Below are 18893 nucleotides of genomic sequence, written 5' to 3'. Positions count from 1 at the left end.
GTTTCCTTATGCATGCTTTAATATATTAAACGTCATAGTTGTGTGCTGCTCCCTCTACTTTGCAATTAGTGGGTGCAAAAAATTTTGTGCTGTGCAATTTTTCACCCAGTGACAACAATGCGCACATAATTTCTTCAAAAACTGTATAAATAAGCCAGTTCTAAAACCTGCAGACAAATCATCGCAAACCCTGTGTCGTCAACACTGTCCACATCAGAAACAGAAAATGGAAGTGTGGTTATGTATGATCATGAAATATACTTAACATACCAATGAGGTAGAGGGTGACAACCTTTTGTGCTGGTAGTGAAAAAAATGTCTGTGCACGCACACCTTACAGAGAATATTGGTAATGAGGAATAATCTTTTACTACCTATTAAATGGCAAGCATCTAACAACCAAGACCAGTCTAGTGGAATTATTTCTACTGACAGGAGAAGGGGCAGCTCAAAGGGTCACTCTTGTCTTAAAACCAGTTGCTCCATGCAGATGGGGTTCATCAGCTGAGGTTGCCAGCTCATCTGCAAGAAAGCAAACTGGTCTCAAAGTTCCACTTTCTTGCAGCTATACCCACTGGGTAGGCAGTGCGTGGACCTAGATGTGCTCTGCAATGTTAGATTGCCCAGAGAGTTCAAGGAGTTAGCATAAACGTCCAAACTGCAGACTGAGAATTTGGTCTTGCAATTTGCATCAGATTAAACAGACCAACTCAATGAAGTGAATGGGAAGAAACAGTTGTTAGCAGAGAATGGCAGACACACCTTGGATTAAATGAGGTATTCAAAGGCATTGTGCAAGAAAAAAAGTTATCTATTTTGTGATGCATTGATATTCACAAGCTTTCAGCTTCACTGAGAGCACTGACAGCTGGTGAGCTTGGGGTAGTCATGCAGATGCTCACTAGTTTTCCAAGCTACTGTGCCAAATGGATGCCTGCACTATGAAGAAACTCATCCCAATGTTGATGAGCAGGTAGCCAGATCTTCCAGCACCAGACTGTGCCAGGATCACACCAGTGAATGGCACAATCTTAGGTAATACATGATCTGCCCCATTAAGACCAACTAGCTTGACATGCAAAACCCTTTTCAAAATATACAATAGCACAGTTGACTAATCAGAGCAATTACATCTATCAAGTGAATCTATAACTGCTGAGTCAAGAAAGCCCAAACCAGTGGAAAGTAAGTATTCTAATTGCATGCCAAGTTTTACATTGCTCTTTATAATTAAGACTATCGGCTTTAAAGGCAGTTTTATAGATTTACTGTTTGCTCACTGTACAATTTGGTCTGATTTAGCAAGTGGATCTTTTGAATCTACTTAGGTTTATAGTCCCTAATCTTACCAAAATGCATAATTTTGGTTTAACAGGTGTGAGAATGAGTGGTGATTCCCTGTGGATTAGCAATGTGAATGGAGGAGGCAGCTTCAATGTAATCAAGAAAAATTGAAGGAATTGGAATTTCAATGCCATAAATCCCCAGAACCCATTCTAAAGATTGAAGCTGATGTACTGGATTGCGAGTGTGTTGGTTCTCCTTTTCAAAATCCTATGGATTATAGGATCATTCTCATGGATTGTTCATTCAATTGTTGAGTGCCGTCAAGTTATCATTGACTCCCGGCAACTCTGTGGATAGTGTAGTTGTCCATAGGGTTTTCATGGTAAGATACAGAAATAGATCAACAGGTCTTTCTTCTGTGCAGATGCTGCTGCCGCCAGGTTAGGACCTGACTGGATTTGAACTCCGGACCAGCAAATGCTACTTCACTATTTAAGAAGCAAGAGAAAACAGGAATTGCAGATCCAACAAATCGGTGGCAGGTTAAATACTGGAATCTATTGCCAAATATTGAAAATAGTAATGGCATTAGAAAATGATAATAGGATTAGCATAATCATCGTTGACTTAGGGAAAAAAAAATCACACTTGACAAATGTCAAGTTTTGAGGTGTTAGAAACAAGCAGATGTAACACATTTATATTAAAGGCCTTTTATAAGATACTGAAAGCTGGGATATAAAGAGCTGGTGTAATAAATTGGCACAGTTAAGAAGTGTTAACAGGTCATTTGACATTAGGAGGATGTGGCTACTGCAGAAATTAGTACAGGGTCTATAATCAATGGTTCAAGATGAGAATCTAGAGACAAGACCTCAGAGATATACTGACAGGCTAATTAAGTGGGCAAAAAAGTGTGAAAAAAAAAATGCAAGCTCTTCCAGTCTGGCAGATTAAAAAGACAGGGGACAGGTGGTCCAGATTAAAGTTGGAACCTGACCCTGACCTGCACAGAGCTCAAATTCATGCCAAATAAATCTCAAATTTAAAGAGAGGCATCAGTTCATAGAATCCCATCTGGTTCAAAGAAGCAGATGCATCCTTGCACCTGACCTAGATGACTCCAGATCCTTCAATGCAGTTGATTTACTGCCCTCAGAAATACTCCAGCAAACCTTCAGTGTAGGGATCAGCTGAAGACCAATGAATACTGAGCTTATTGCTTTGTCCCATCAATGACTAAAATGCAGTTTTAGATTTGCACTGCACCCACAGTCAGAACAAAACTTATGCAAACTGAGCCATCAGAATAACTTGGAATACAATTCATTTTATCTAGTCACTGTTTATGGATCAACTTGGGGCAGCTGAAGACATTATCCAAAAAAAAAGCACTCCCAACATGCAGGACAATTTACTGCTTCCAATGTACTCCATGGTGTTCAGTATGTTGTCACTATAAACCAAAGGCCATGTAAACTAATCAATAAGCTTCAAGACCTTGACCTCAATACCTCTTCGTACAATTGGATCGTCAACTTCCTCACTTGCAGACCCCAGTTTGGATTGACAACATCTCTTTTACAACCTCCATCAGCACAGGTGCATCACAGGGTTGTGTGCTTAGCTCCTGCTCTACTCAGATTACACTTATGACTGAGAGGCCAAGTGCAGCTCTAATGCCATGTTCAAGTCTGCTGACTATAGCATTGTTGTATATAGAATCACATGGGAGGGAGACTGAACCTCTTAGTCAATGTCCATCCATCAAGACCAAGCAGATGATCGACTTAAGGAGGAAACTGGAAATCCATGAGTTATTCCTCATTGGGGATTAGAGGTAGAGGGTCAGTAATGTTAAATTCCTTCCTTGAGAACCTGTCCCGAGCCCAACACAAGTGCAATTATGAAGCAAGCACACTAGTGCCTCTATTTTTGTAGAGGTTTGTGAAGATTTGACATGAAAATTTAAAAATTTTGACAAACTTTGAGATGTGTGGTGTAGTGTATGTTGACTGGCTGCACCATCACCGGTAATGGCAATGCCAATGGCCTTGTACTGAAAAGCCTACAAAAAGTAGTGGATATGGCCCAATCCATCACAGGTAAATCCCAGCAGTGAGCACATCTACATGGAACATTTTTGCAGGAAAGCAGTATCCATCATCAGGGACCCCCACCACCTAGGTCATGCTCTCTTCTCACTGCTGCCATCCAAAAGGTGGTACAGGAGCCTCAGGACTCAACAACCAGATCCAACAACAGTTATTAACCCTCAACACTCAGGCTCTTGAACCAGAGAGGATAACTTTACTCAACTTCACTTGCCCCATCGCAGAACGTTCCCATAATGTACGGTCTCACTTTCAAGGACTTTTCATCTCAAGTTCTCAGTATTTATTGCTTATTTATTTATTACTACCTTTTTCCTCCCTCTTTGTATTTGCAGTTTGTCTTTTGCACAGTGGTTGTCTGCCCTGTCGGTGTGGCCCTTCATTGATTCTATTATGGTTACTGGATTTATTGATCATGCCCCCAAGAAAGTGAATCGAGGTTGAATATGGTGACAAGTTTATTTTGATAATAAATTTACATTGAACTTTGATACAAGTATCTTGCTTTTGATAAAAAGACTCCACCTTTTTAAAAAAAAGTATAATAGAGGGGGAAATAAAAGCAAATATGGAAGAGGCAAGTTTGATGCAAGTCTGCTTTCTAACATAGGGTATACAGGAATGATCTTTTATGTGAACAATACCACATTTGCACAGTCATTTTGTAGTTGATTATGGCCCATGTAAAAAAAAAGAGCAAATACTCCAAGAATAGGAATGGTGCAAGTACAGGTTGCAGGGTAGACTGCACATTTCATACTTATACCCAACAGATTTTTGACAAGTTTTCCCCCCATGATCTAGTTAAGCTTTTCCAAACATTGGCAAGAATTAAATGCACCGCTGTAACCCAAGTACCTTTCCTCCCTGCAATTTGAATCTGCATCACTGCAGCCAGATGTTTCATTCCCATTCTTCCTCTGCTGCAAGCAAAGTAAACTATTCAATGATCAGCTGTTATAAAACACACACATACAAAGTGCTGGAGGACCTCAGCAGGTCAGGCAGCATCCATGGATGGAAATAAACAGTCAACATTTTGGACCGAGGCCCTTTGTCAGGATTGGAAAGGAAAGGAGAAAAAAGCCAGCATAAAGTACAATAAGGGAAAGGGTACAAGCTGGCAGGTGAAGCAAGGTGAGGTGGCAGGCAGAGGTGGTAAGGGATACCTGATAGGAGGAAAGTGGACCATGACAAAAAAAGGGACGGAGGGACACCAGAGGGACATGATGGGCAGGTGGGAGGAATAGGGGCAAGAGGGGATCCAGGAATGAAAGGGTTACCATATAAGGTCTGGGAGCTCTTGGGCTGTATTCCCTGGAGTTCAGGAGAATGAGAGGGGGATCTCACAGAAACATTTAGAGTGTTAAAAGGCCTGAACAGATTAGATATGGCAAAATTGTTTCCCATGGTAGGGGAGTCTAGGACAAGAGGGCATGCCTTCAGGATTGAAGGATGTTCATTTAGAACAGAAATGTGGAGAAATTACTTTAGTCAGAGGGTGGTAAATCTGTGGAATTTGTTGCCACGAGCAGCTGTGGAGGCCAAGTCATTGGGTGCATTTGAGGAGATAGATAGGTTCTTGATTAGCCAGGGCATCAAAGGTTGTAGGGAAAAGGTAGGGGAGTGAGGATGGCTGGAAGAATTGGATGAGCCCATGATTGAATGGCACAGCAGACTCGATGAGCCAAATGGCCTACTTCTGCTCCTAAATCTTATGGACTCAAATTGGGTAACTGAAAAAGCGAGAGGGGAGGTGGTAGAAATTAACAGAAGTTATGACAATCAATATTCCCTTCCATAGACACAGCCTGACCTGCTTGCTGATTTCCTCCAGCATTTTGTGTATGTTGCTCTAGATTTCTAGCATCTGCAGAATCTCTTATGTTTACAGAACAATTCTAGATGTTTTGGTTTGGTTTAAGAATCTGTTAAATGAAAACCATTAATCTTTTTCAAGTAGTAATATTTGATTACTCTGCAGACAGTCCCTTTTAAGAGCTATTTTGTAATACCTGCCCAAGTCTTTGGGTATTTATTGAAGCTGGTGGAAATGCCTGCAAGTAATCATCTCAACCTTGCTGGATTCTTCTTAAGTTAACAAAGAAATATCCAAAATGAACATTGTCTTTAAGTTTAAATACAAAACACATATTTAAAAAAATTAAACCAAGTGGACTTCAAACCCCCAACTACTCCTTCAAATAGTTGACTTTTTAATAAAAAGCATCATATAATTTGATTCACTGATAGCAGATCATCCAAGAGTTTTTAAGAAGCTCCTATTCTTCCTCCCCCCCACCAACCACCATTTAGGGCACAGGATTTGATCTTGATCCATCCACTTGTAAAACCATGCAGTTGTTTTAGTGGCTCTAACCAGCAAGCACAATTTAAATTATATCTAGAACAATGTGGTCTTTCAACCCAATGTCACTACTACATTTATCTTATACTTCAGGCAAATAGGAATGACACCAGCTAAACAGCATTAACTGGACACAGCGGAAGCAAGTGAGACAAAAAAGTTGTTATTCTGAAAGAAAAATACACAAGTAAAAAACAAGTTTCTTTGCTAAGGGGAGGCAGAGGGGAATTAGATCTGGTTTGCATTATTACAACAACAGCCAGAAAAGTAATGAGGTTCTCCAAACTGTTGTACAATGAAAGTAATTGGTGCAAGTAGAGAAAACAGCTGTGGTAGATCATAATTTCAATGAATTACCTGAAAATATCTCCAGCAGAAAAGTAGGTTTCTCCAAGTTATCCTTCAAGGATAAAGTGACCTCTTAAAACAAAATGCTCAGCTATCAAACAATCTTGGCACTGACCAGGAATTGTTGAGTAAAAATCCAAACTGTAATTGTTGCAGTTTGGAATTTCCAATGACAGGAAACTAGAAAAATAAAGTGCCGAGTTCCATTTTAAAGATTTAAACATGTCTGCTGCAGAGATGCAATTGTTCAGACTTCTGATTGAATTTAAGCACCCCTCAAGATCCCCAATGCAGTCAGGAATGACAGTAAGTAATTGACACAGGGAAAAGGCAGTTTACCAACTGCATTCATCTGCATGGCATTTTATCTTGCACCACTGCTGCTTCAAACAAAACAAGACAAAGTTAATTTTTCTTCCCCCATCTTTAACTGTGACACTTGGGCAATAAACAAGATCTTTGCTAAATCTCATTTACTCAAGAAGCATTTCATTTTGAATTAGAACTCTACAATGCCATGGACAAATGACATTTGATTCAGATGGGGTAAAATTTAAGCTAGTCTTTAGTTGCTTTGTAATGCAGATGCTTTGAAAATCTGTGCAACTCAATGACAAGGAAAAAAATTCAACACTGACGCACAGTCCCCACTGTGTAGTCAAATCGCTGCAGTTCCAATTTGTAAATGTCTCCTCTTGAATTTTATTTTTATTCACCTGTAAATAAACCAGGGGTAGAGTGAATAGTGAATACAGTTAGCATTGTCACAAGATTAAGCTATGAAGGAAAATGCATGGCCAAGTGGATGGCACACAAGAAGGGGCAAGAGAAACCAGCTTAGCCACTTGCTAAAGACCAAGCATTGAGGGGAAAGTAATTATATACCTTACAGAAACTAATCTGCAATATCCCTGTAGGGTTTAAACTGACCGATTAGAAATGAACTGAAATACACTTGAACATTCCCACAAACGTACCATGGAGAGTATTCTGACTCGATCTAGTATGTGTCGGGGAGGAGGGGGAAATGGGGGAAGAGAAGGGGGTGGAATCTACTGCACAGGTACAAAAGCTACAGAAAGTTGTAAAATTAGTCAACTCCATCATGGGTACTAGCCTCGGTAATATTCAAAACATCAAGGAATGGTACCTCAAAAAGGCAGCGTCCATCACTAAGGACCCCCAACACCCAGGACGTACCCTCTTCTCAATGTCACCATCAGGAAGGAGGTACAGAAGCCTGAAGGCACACACTCAGTGACTCAGGAATAGCTTCCTCCCCCGCTGCCAGACTTGTGAATGAAATTGAAGCCATGAACATTATCTCACTATTCTTCTATTTTGCACTATTTAACTTAATTATTGATATATACAACTTACTGTAATTTAGTTTTTCCTCCACATCATTTATTGCATTACACTGCTACCATAAAGTTAACAAGTTAACATATGCCTATAATATTAAACCCAAATCTGACATACAGCAATTAAGATTCCAAAGTGTGGCTTCAGAAGTTTGAAGGCTTACTTCTACTGTTCAGAAACACTTAAAGTGGAAAGTGTATCAAATGATGCCTGTTACATACTAGGGTGTTGAATAATTGAGGGGTACAAACCAAGCAGAGTGCAAATACAAGCAAGCCTCCAACTTCCGCAGTACCAACATTTGGGGCAGTGGTTATACATATTAAGCAAAATAATGCTTGTAATTTAAGCCTTCGCAAAAACAAGAGGATAAAGGATCCTTTAGCAAGGGCAGGGATTTTATGCCATGGAGCCTTACCATTAACCGAGAGACTTGTGGACCCCAGTCTGGGATCTAGGGTATGAATGTAACCAGGCCTATACTGGTGCCTGAATCAGGAGGTTCAGTTTACTGAGTCATATCTCAATGGACTTGTGACACAGATCTAGAGCTTTGTTTATGCAGGTGCAGTGGCTACCTTTGGGTATTATGTCAGCATGATTTTTTTTGATGCAAACTCTGGGGGACAGCTAATAATCAGCAGTGACAGCTAGAATAGATGATCCAGAGTCTGTTTACATGGAGTTTGTTACAAAAGACACCTGAGCACAGCCTGGCATTAGTTAGCAATATAATTAGAGTCAAAGTGTAGTAGATTCAATCCAAGCTTCAGAACTGGAACATATTATGAGCTGACGTTACAGCTCAGTCAAAATTAGTCAAGGATGCATCTCCTATTTGTAGAGGCCAGGTAGGAAGCATGGCCCACAGAGCCTCAATTGTTCAGGTACTATTAAAAGATTCATCTCATCACCAAGCGCATGAAACTGTCTCCTTGCATTACCTTAACCACCAGACAGTCGAGTAATCCATCACTGGGACTTCTTGGGATGTTGCTATATAAAAAGGGCAAGGTAACAGACAGCTTATTCTAATGTAGTTTAATGCAACACACCAGTAGATACTTCTGTAGGTCATCAATTACAGAAGTCATTTCTAGTTCCACTCAGTGTGATGGATATTCATTTCTTTGGCTGGGAACTTCATGTTTTTTTTTAAAACCAAGCTCAGCTTTCTAAACACAGCAGCTACCACTTGCAAGATTAAACAAAGTTAAACTTCAACTATATGCTTTGCTTAGCCTCTGGTCATAAACAGGAGCCAGTCTTCAGTTCTTAAAAATATAAATGGAAGCAGTAATCAGCTTGAAGTTTAAAAACACAGCTGTGCAAGCAAGCTCTTTATAGAGCAGACTGCTAGCCCACCACACTTGGTTTATTGCTGCTCATGAGATGCAGTACAAGACCATAGGTTATTTAATTTGGCTTGTTTAAAAAAAAAATAATAATCACATTGGCTAATTTGTTTAATTCAAGGATGCTTGCAGACCAGATGGAAACAATTATATCAATAACCGATTGATTAACAAGTTCAATGTTTTAAGCACTCAGGGAAGTTAGCTTCTCATTATGTTGCAGGAGTGCTGGGAAAATGGGAGGTTTCAGAGGGATACCTTTAGTCGGGTAGGGAATGATATCGCGAAAGAATGTGGAGTGTTTGATCTGAGGATAAGTCCTTCAGTAGTTTATCCGGTTGTAGCTCCATGGAAGCTTGTATGGCCTGATATAGACTGGCATTTGTTAGAGGTAAAAAGGAAAGAAAGATATAAAACAGCTTTGGTAAATGCATTTAACTGTCATGTGATGGAAAAGTATAGTGATTATATTCACATTTATATGGATGGTGCAAAGGAACCTGAAACAGGAGTGACAGGGTTTGGGGTGGTAATACCAGCAAAAGAAATTAGAATCAGCAGAAGAACATCTAATAAGTTAGGGGTGTTTACAGTGGAGATGCTGGCGGTGTTGGTTGCATTGCAATGGGTGCAGAAAGCCAGACAAGCCAAAGCATTGATAAGTTCAGATTCATCCTCAGTTCTAGCAAGTTTAAGGTCTTTTCACACAAACAGTCGGCAAGATGTACTTTATGAAGTCCTTCAGTTAGTTACAAGAATTGCAAATCAGGGAGGTCAGATAAAATTTCTATGGGTTCCAGCACATGTAGGGGTGAAGGGGAATGAGAGGGTGGATGAGTTGGCAAAGAGGGCGTTAAAGAAAGAAAATGTGGAAATGCACATTAGTATCAGTAAAGCAGAGGTTAAGTGTGTAATCTGGGAAAAAGTCAACCAAATGTGGCAAGAAAGATGGGACAGGGAGGGGAAAGGGAGGCATTTATATCAAATACAAGAGAGTGTTGCAGTTACTAGGGTAGGTAATGGAAACAGAAGAGAGGAAATTGTGTGGACTTGGTTAAGGCTGGGGCATTATGCATTAAACAAAACATTGAAAATGATAGGGAAACACCAGACAGGATTGTGTGAGGAATGTCAGGAAGAGGAGTCAGTAGAACATGTAGTTTTGTGTTGCAGGAAGTATGGGATACAGAGAGAGATGATGAGAAATAAATTAAGGGAGTTGGGGATGCAGGAATTCACATTAAAAGGGTTGCTGGGCATGGGTGAGAGAGCACAAGTCCGGGTATTTTTAGCGTTTAAGGGGTACAGGGGTTTTTTTTTATAGAATATGATGAATAAACGGGAATAGGATACTAGGATGGTCAAAGATGGAAGGATGAAGTGTAGGTTTGTATATATATGTGTGTGCACACGCGATTGGGTAAAGGGATTTAGAATGTATGTCTAGTGCACATTCTGAAGCAGAGGGTGGCGGTAATGCACCATTAAGCTGGATGCCAACCGCCGTAAAACAAGATACAGACAGACAGCTTCTCATTATTAATTGTGGGTAGCTGGAAACTGCCTCTCCAAGAGGCTTTTTGACCTTATGTAAAAAGAGGAAATATATTTGTGTGAAGTCACCCAAGAGGAAAAAAAGTACAATCTAGAGAGCATAAGAGACAAGAAAATCTGCAGGTGCTGGAAATCCAAGCAACACACAAAATGCTGGAAGAATCTTAACAGGCCAGGCAGCATCTATGGAAGAGATTAAATAGTCAAAACTCTCCACCATAGAGAGGAGTTGAGGCTCATTAGGAATGGAGCAAGGAAAAGAACGTCAGGAGGCAAGAAACAGAGGGTGAACTAAATTCCACTCCTCTGGCTTTGATTTCTGCAATGGACAATTTGTTTATCTGCATCATTGGTATGTCTTTTGAGCTTGTAGGAATTCTACCTGTGTTTTTGAAAATCCTTTGTGTTTTAGAAATGGTTTGTAATTTGGAAATGTTTAAGATAGAAGTCCTCCAAGTTTTAAATGCATTTTAAGAATGTTGTTTGTATTTAAACATGCCTCACTAAAAATAAATAAACTGTGTTTTAAACTACTTTGCTAGTTGAGTCATTCTCCCCTTGGTTCAGAGAGGGGAAATCCACCTCTCTGAACCAATAGTGGATTCTGGTTAATTGGGCCATTGGTTAATTGGTTAAGTGGAGCAGCCACTTATTTGGAACAACTCTTATAACAAAAACAAATTGAGAACATAGCTGGGATTCCCTTAATTTTGGGGGAGGGGGAAATATGCTGCTTAATTGGGGCAGGAAACTGCTGCTGAGCAGTTTTCAATTAGCGTCAGTTGCGTGGCCATTACGCACCCCACTGTGCTTAGAGAGATCAGTTTTTAAAATAGCGTTAGTTGCATGTGTTTATGTTCAAATAGCAGTGATAGTTGGCAAAAAAATAAGCAGGAGGAATTCGGGATTGTTCTGCTCATCATGGCTTCAAGCATTCAGGCTTGGAGATGTCAAAAATGGACAGAGGTGAAAAGGAAACTAAATCACTACTGTAAGTTAATCATCTTGAATGTAACAATGAAAATGAAGATTTGGAGGATGCAGTTGTCTAAAGCAGTGTATGAAAGCAGGCCATTATCTGCACAGGTGTCTTCACCAATTTTGTTTGTTTGCAGTTAAAATAACACAGATGAATTCCTCTATTGATTACTCATCATCATCAATGGAGTTTTATAATTCTGTAGAGATACTGGTAGTGATCTAATTTGTTCTGTAATTCATTTAAATACTGAAATTGTTATTCAGTTAAATAGTAGTTCAGCCTTTTTAACTATTTCCATGAAACTTCAGCTAATCAGGACAACTGCTTAATTGAGCCAAAACACGCTGGTCCCAATGTATCCTAAATAATCGAATCCATCGTAGGGGGTATTGGTAGCTAAACTCACCATGCTGAATAAATGGGGAAGTGAGGACTGAGTCAGAGACACAGCACGGAAACAGGCTTTGTTACTATCAAACAATCCAACAAATGCCTTTGTGGTCAGAGCGCCAGCCATGTTAAATTAATTCTAATAACATCCATTCTATGAGCTCAACTGTCACATTACTAGAAAATTAATGTCTCCTACACAAAGTAAAGATTATAAATGCAAAGTGCAACCAGATACATATCATGTACAATTGCACTATAGGGGCAGCTTCTCCTTTGTTTGTTCAATTCCTCAGTCTCTAGAGTCATTCTTCTTGGGACTTTCCTCACCCTACACGGGAGGAATGGAGCTACCCAAATGGGAATTCCTTGTGGCTTCTGTTGCCGTCACAGCACAGTGTAGTAGATAACAAGTGAGAGAACAGCATGGGGAGAAAGAGGCAACAGTTGTTCATTAGTCTCCTCACTTTAAACTAACTAGAATACAAACACAAAGATATAATGCGGAGGCTTTATAAAGCATTGGTCAGAAGGCACTTGAAGTATCAAGAGCAATTCTGGGCTCCTTGTCTAAGAAAGGATGTGCTGTCTTCGAAGAGGATCTAGACAAGGTTCACAAGAATGATCTCTGGAATGAAAGGTTTAACAAGCTCCAGGATTGTACTTGTTTAGAAGAAAGCTACTAAATACTGAAAGGCCTAGATAAAGTGGATTTGGAGAGGATGTTTCCTGCAGTGGGAGAGTCTAGGATCAGAGGGCACAACCTTGGGCGACAAGGACTCCCTTTAGAACAGATGAGGAATTTCTTTAACCAGACGGTAGTGGATCTGGAATTTATTGAAACAGATGGCTGTGGATGCCAAGATATTGGATATATTTGGAGTTGATAGGTTCTTGATTAGTAAGGGTGTAAAAGGTTGTGGGCATAAAGCAAAGAGAAAGTGTTAAGGAGGATAACAAATCAGCCATGATGGAATTGTGAAGCAGACTCTATGGGCCAAATGGCACAATTCTGTTCCTATGTCTTATAGTATTAAGCACCATGACCAAATTATTATATAGATAGACCTGTTTCAATTAGATATCTGTTGCTCAGTGAGCAGAGGCTCAGCAAGAAGATAAAGTTGAAACCAGCTATGCGATTTGCTTGAAGCCCTCACAAATTCCATTAATTGATACACTTAAGATTTCAAAGCTAACCTAGCTACAGCCATTAGGGTTACTGATTGATTGCATCTCCCCAAATTGGAATGATGTTTGGTTGCCAAGGCATTACTAAAATTTGAGCAGAAGATGCACAAGTATTAGTGACAAAACAAGGGAATTTCCAACAAGCTATACTAACCAATAGCCAAATGAAATAGGCAGGTCACAAGGTGAGGAAACCATTCTCAGAGGTACTAATCACCCCATTCTCTGTGAGCTGAAATCTGATTAACCCAGACTAATGCTAAACTCTATCAAGTATCATGTCTGCATTTAATTCTATCATTATCAAGTACTATAAATGCTACCACTGTCCAGTTTAAGACTAAGAGACATCAAAACTGTGCACAGGCCAGGCAGGATAACCAGACATGCACTGTAAAGTGTTTAAGGTCATGTTTCATGCTGACACTTCTGGTCAGCTAATTAAAAAAAACAACGAATTAAAAATCAAACACTTCAGATTAAAAAGTCATTTTAATAACAAACAGAAAATGGAGACCATTCAAACCCCGAACATGTAAAGAAAATAGTGAAGAGAATACCAAACATTCAATGCTTTGCAGACAGCAATCAATTATTCAGTAGAACAGGAAATAGTTTAAAAAGTCATGTAACCAAGTATTAGATCAAACAGTACCAAAAACATCTCTAATAGTTGACATTCTGCAGGTTGTGCACACCCTACAATATTGATAGAAATCTAAATCTGTTAATAACTTGTTTTTTATTATGTAAAAAGTGCAGGAGTAAAGCAGAGGGAGGATGGCGAGGTGAAGAAACAGGCCTATTTCCTCAAGTCTTCCCTTCCTGTTGCTTTCAAATCACTATGATCTTCCATGCTATTTAAAAAAGTCGTGTTGCTTTTTTCATTAAAGATTGACTATCACTTTTATTAACAGTAGAATTTGAACCTTAATTTAGTTGAATCACCATAACCAGAAGCAAAAAATTGGCTAGTGACTTGCACCAGATATACATTCACAGGGTCACTGGGATTAGGATTTTGGCAGAATTGGGAGACGATGAGTTTACATACTTCCAAGGTAATATCCAATGGAATTTCAATATGTTTCCCATTGCACCGAGTTTCTTTTTAAAACTTAGGGGCAGAAAAGGAAGTAGTTAGCCTTTGAATTCCTCCTGCATGTTACTGTCAATTTTTTAAAAAATGATCTTTGGCCAATTTACTAACTCATTTTCTATAAATTTAGATCCCAAATAGTTTATACAGAACTGTAATAGCACAAGATTCAATATGCTAAAGACCAATTTGGTGCTAATCTTTCAAAGTCCTTCACATTAGAAATAGGCCTTTGTTAGAGTGAACAAGCGATTGCCTGCTGTACAAGTGACATGGAGGTTGGAGGACTATGGAACGTTGTTTCGATAATCCACGTTGAATTTAAAGGCTTCCTTAAACCCTTCCTCGTGATTATTTAATCCACTCAAGCTTCTGTTCTAGCACTGATCCGGGAAAGAGGTTACAGTCTCCTTAATGCGCATGAAAGGAAAATGAGTTTACTCTGCAACTTCCAAAGGCAGACCATTCATGCAATGTTGCGAAAAAAAATGTTCGTGCCTGGTTGTGGGGAGTTGTTGACAGGAGATTCAAAGATTACCCTGGCCCCAGTGTTTTATCAAGTAAAGGCGGGCAACTATTGCACTGCAGAGTATTTCATAACACAAGTCAGCACCCTTAGAGTTAGTCATATTCCTCTATTCTAGTTAGAACTAGCTGCATTTGCCTTGTTCCTGAAATAGAGGTCACTTGGATTCACTACCCCCTGCTGAATCTTCTCCGCACCAATATAGAAAGCCAGCCAGAAGCAATTCAGATGACTTCATTAATATTTATTCGGCACTATAACAGTGTCACAGAATGGCAGGGCAAGATCAACGAACTGGCTTCCTCAGAGTGCAATGCTTTAACATATTAACCAACCAAGGCTTCACAGCCTGAAATCAATAGCTTGAAAAGCAACTTTAATAGCACCAAGCTAGTATTCCCTCCCCAACACGCATTGACAGTAGGGAAAGTTCTGTAGTAATAGCAATAATACAATCAAAACTTTAAAATCCATGCTCACTAGCCAAACCTACACAGGAGTCTGTGATATACAAAATCTGAACATTCTGTAGTAAATGCAATTTGCTAAACAGAGACATAATGTCACTAGTTGTATCACTGTTTGGTAGGAGTGCACACTGCATTTTACAGCACTTTCTGGGATTTCAGTGCATTAGGATGCACTGCCACTGAAATAGTTTTGTAATACAATCACTACTGTAACAACCAATTGGCGCACAGCAAGTACCTACAAATGGCAATTTGCCATGTGACAGCAAAAGTGCCAAAATACCAGTACTAATCCACCACAAAGGAAGAGGAAACTACAAAATTGAAGCCATATCCAAAATAAAATACATGCACCAGTTCTCCATAGAATAACTGGTTAGTACAAATATGATGCAGTAATATTTTTCATGGAAGGAACTTTTCCATCCTTATTCAGCCTGATCAGTGTGACTAAAATACACCCGGATGGACAGTGCCTACTGCCCTCTGAAATGGGGGGGGGGGGGGGGGAGAAAGAGATGCGGGGTGAAAGCTTGATTTCAAGGAGTGATGGAATCACTCTGAAGGAATTAAAAAGTCAGATATTCTGTGAGTGAGATTGAGAAGCAAACATTGGCAAAGGCACAGGGGTAACTTGTCTGCTTTTCAAAATAGTGCTCTGGCTTCTTTTTACATACATAGAAGACAGCAGATGCAGTCTCATCGAAACAAAGGCATCTTGGGCAATGGAGATTCCGGATTTTGTGCTCCAGTCTATAAAATGGGCCTTAAGCCCACAACCCAGTGAGAGTACTATCCACTGACCCAAAGACAAAACACATACTAGACATGGGCCTGACAGTATCATAAAATCCAATCCCAAGTATTAAAAAAAAACTTCTCATATGCAAGTGAAGAGTTGTCTGCAGCACCTGCCTCACAGACAATTGCAATCACAAAGTGGAAGGTTTATTGACGGGGGGGGGAATAGATGGCATCTGAAATGCATGTTCTTTAATGCATTGATACTGGGGAGCACAGTATTATTGAAGTTATTATTTGAAACAACCCCTTCAGTTAACCCTTTAGCTACTGAAGGTAGTCGGGCACTGACAAAAATGTTTTTAAAAACTCTACTTAGTATAGTCTAATTAGCATTTGACACTCAGTTTATTAATAGTGGTTAAATGCAAAGCTACATCTTATAACTCCAATAGGAAAATAAAGTCTGAAAAAAACCTTCACAATTTACAGCAATATATGAACTGAAATTTCAAAGTAGTGAAAATTTCTGAGCACAATAATCATGCAAATGTCTACTTCTACTGCAAAACTGTGCAGAACTGATGATTGATATACTGCAGTTTTTCATAAATTTACATATTCAGATGCTAAAATACCAAATAGGTTGCAGTAATTAGCCACTATTAGCATTGGGTGTTAATCTCAAGCAAGACCAGGATGAATTTTTGTTATAATTAGAGACCCATGTTAGCCAAAAAAAAAATTGGCCACTGTTGGAGGCATTAAATGCTATGGGAAGCCATTATGAATAATTGCAGCCGCGGCTGATAAGATGACCTGGGTCATCGCTATCAAGGCACTTAAAACAGCGCGTCCAAGCAAAGAGACTCAGGAGTTTGCAGAATCAATTCAAAACACACTCAGGAAATCTCTCCAATCTCCTTCAATCTGTGAACATAAACATTTTAAGATTAAAATCGGGAGGTCCCAAAATTAACACAAGAATAAACTGTTTTAGTAAAACAAACACAGTTTTCCCAGAAATCAAGAACACACAACTAATAATAACTAACTGTTTCATGTGGTGTGTTCTCTTTCAAAAACCCCAACGCCCTGAAAAAGTTGCAGGCATTTCATCATTAAACTTAAAAGTGGTATTTGGTCTTTCATTTTATGATTGCTGTTTAACATTTACAGTTAAATGGAAAATAACCGGATTGACGGGAAAGACCGCTAAGGAAAGTGCATCGGTTTTACAGCACAAACAATATATATAAAAAAGGACAGTAAAGCTTAAGAGCGGGGAAGGTGAATAAGCAAGAATCCGTCCTAAAGATGTGGAGTACTTCACAGGGTAGCACCTCATCTCCCCACCCACATCATGCTTTCCCAAGAACAGCTGCCAAAAGGAACAAGGACAAGGGAACACAAAGTGAAGGCAGAGCCACGTTAGTACTATATACAGAGTTAGTCTATATACGAAGCACCACAGCAGCTGCGAGGCTTGTTTTGCATACCTTTAGATTTATTCCCTTTTTGGATACTCAGACTTCTTTTAAATCAAGACAATGTTCAAATGCCGCCCCCCCCCCCAACTCCCAAAAATATTTCCCAGGGAATGGAGGGGAGGGAAGGGAAGGGGATTCCACGTGAATAGTCCTTTGGTTTGATACCAGGTCTGGGCCCCCGTCACACACTGACAGCTAGTTAATGGCCATATTCACAGACGCAACTTGTTAGCAGCCTTTTGTCCGGGAACCCCCACCTCCCCCACTTGTCTGGAGCTGAGCTGAGGTGCAAGAGGTCGCCGCTGTCGTCTTTCAAGGGTGGGACACGGAGCAGCGAAGCTGAAGGTCTCTGCCCAGTCTTCTCGCCAGCTTTAAAAGGTGACAATGGACTCTCCGATCCTAGAAACATAGGGCCCATACTGGGCTTTTCACTCCTCTTTTAAAAGGCCCATTGTCTCCTTAGATTCCTCCTTGTGCATAAAGGCAAGAAAGCTCCTTCTACAATGTCGCCTCATTTAAATGGAAATCAAAGATTAGGGGAGGCGGGTGGGAGCAAGCACGCCGCTGTTTAGTAGAGGATCATTCCAGCTAACAAGAACTGTGGTCAAATTAATAACTGCTTGAGGAATTACACGTCTAAAACAAAGCACTCATAAAAGAGAAAGGATAGTAGTGCCTTACCCAACTAAGCCGAAGTGTTGCATCCAACTGCAGATTCTACATGGAGTGGCAAAACTGCCTGTGTGGTGAACTGGGGCACTCGGTAGGGGCTTATGTGCAGTCACTGTGAAGGATTCATTTAGTTAATTGCAAACACCCAGCAGTTTCTCCCGATTGTCAAGGATTCGGCAGAATTTCCTCCATCAGCTTCTGCGCGAAAGAAACATTAAGCTGGAAGCTTCAAATTCATTTGCAGCATGATCGTTGCCCGTAGAAATTGTTCCCCGGCTGCAACAACACGCAAGTTTGCCTCACAGCTAAGTGGACACAAGAAGCCAAAGGAGCTCTTCCTCCAGTGCCTGCGTCGGTGAGCACCTGGGACTATATAATACAGCAGCCGGCTGACTCCTAACGCGTGATTGGTGGTTACCCGCTGCCTATCAAAAAGCCCCGACGAGCAGAAGCCCATCTGCAAAGCCGGTCGGGGATACAAAAGAAGTGTCTGAGCGGGGAGGAGTTGCCGTGAGAATACAGGGGAGCTGGGCATGGGGGCAGCAGTTGTAGTTAGGGTTGCCCCTCAGCGTTATTTTTCCACAAGAAGTGTTGGGGACTGAGTTCCAACGAATGTGGTGGTGGAACCGAACGTGACAGCACCCGTGTAACAATACAGAGTTCTGCCTGAAGTCTTACCCTTCGCGTTTTAAAAACTCCCAAGTAAGAACTACAGTACAAGCGTCCTAGAGATATGGGGGAAGCTGATGATGGTGGGTGGGGCGGGGGAGAGTGAGGAGAGAGGTACTGATTTGATAAACTGGAGCAGTTTACATATATTGATAATACCTCCAGCCTCTGTTTTTTTGCACTGCAGTGCAGAAATTCTTCTGCTGTCTTTTGGTCAAGTGTCACTCATCGCCTGAAAGGAGAAATGAGGGTCAGAATCCGTGCTTTAGTGC

General features: G+C 40.3%; 1 protein-coding gene across 1 annotated transcript in view; it reads right to left on the bottom strand.

Annotated features, from left to right (window-relative positions):
- lrrn1 (leucine rich repeat neuronal 1) overlaps nucleotides 1-18315 on the bottom strand; it is a 44362-nt gene extending 26047 nt beyond the window's left edge. Inside the window, exon 1 of the mRNA XM_072280613.1 lies at nucleotides 17962-18315. The gene's annotated coding sequence lies outside the window, so the exon portion shown is untranslated. The remainder of the gene's footprint in view (nucleotides 1-17961) is intronic.
- Nucleotides 18316-18893: the final 578 nt, after the last annotated feature.

This window comes from Mobula birostris, chromosome 16 (assembly GCF_030028105.1).
Source record: "Mobula birostris isolate sMobBir1 chromosome 16, sMobBir1.hap1, whole genome shotgun sequence".
Taxonomy (NCBI): Eukaryota; Metazoa; Chordata; class Chondrichthyes; order Myliobatiformes; family Myliobatidae; genus Mobula; species Mobula birostris.
Note: the sequence above shows the minus strand (reverse complement) of the source record. Positions and strands in the feature narration are given on the sequence as shown.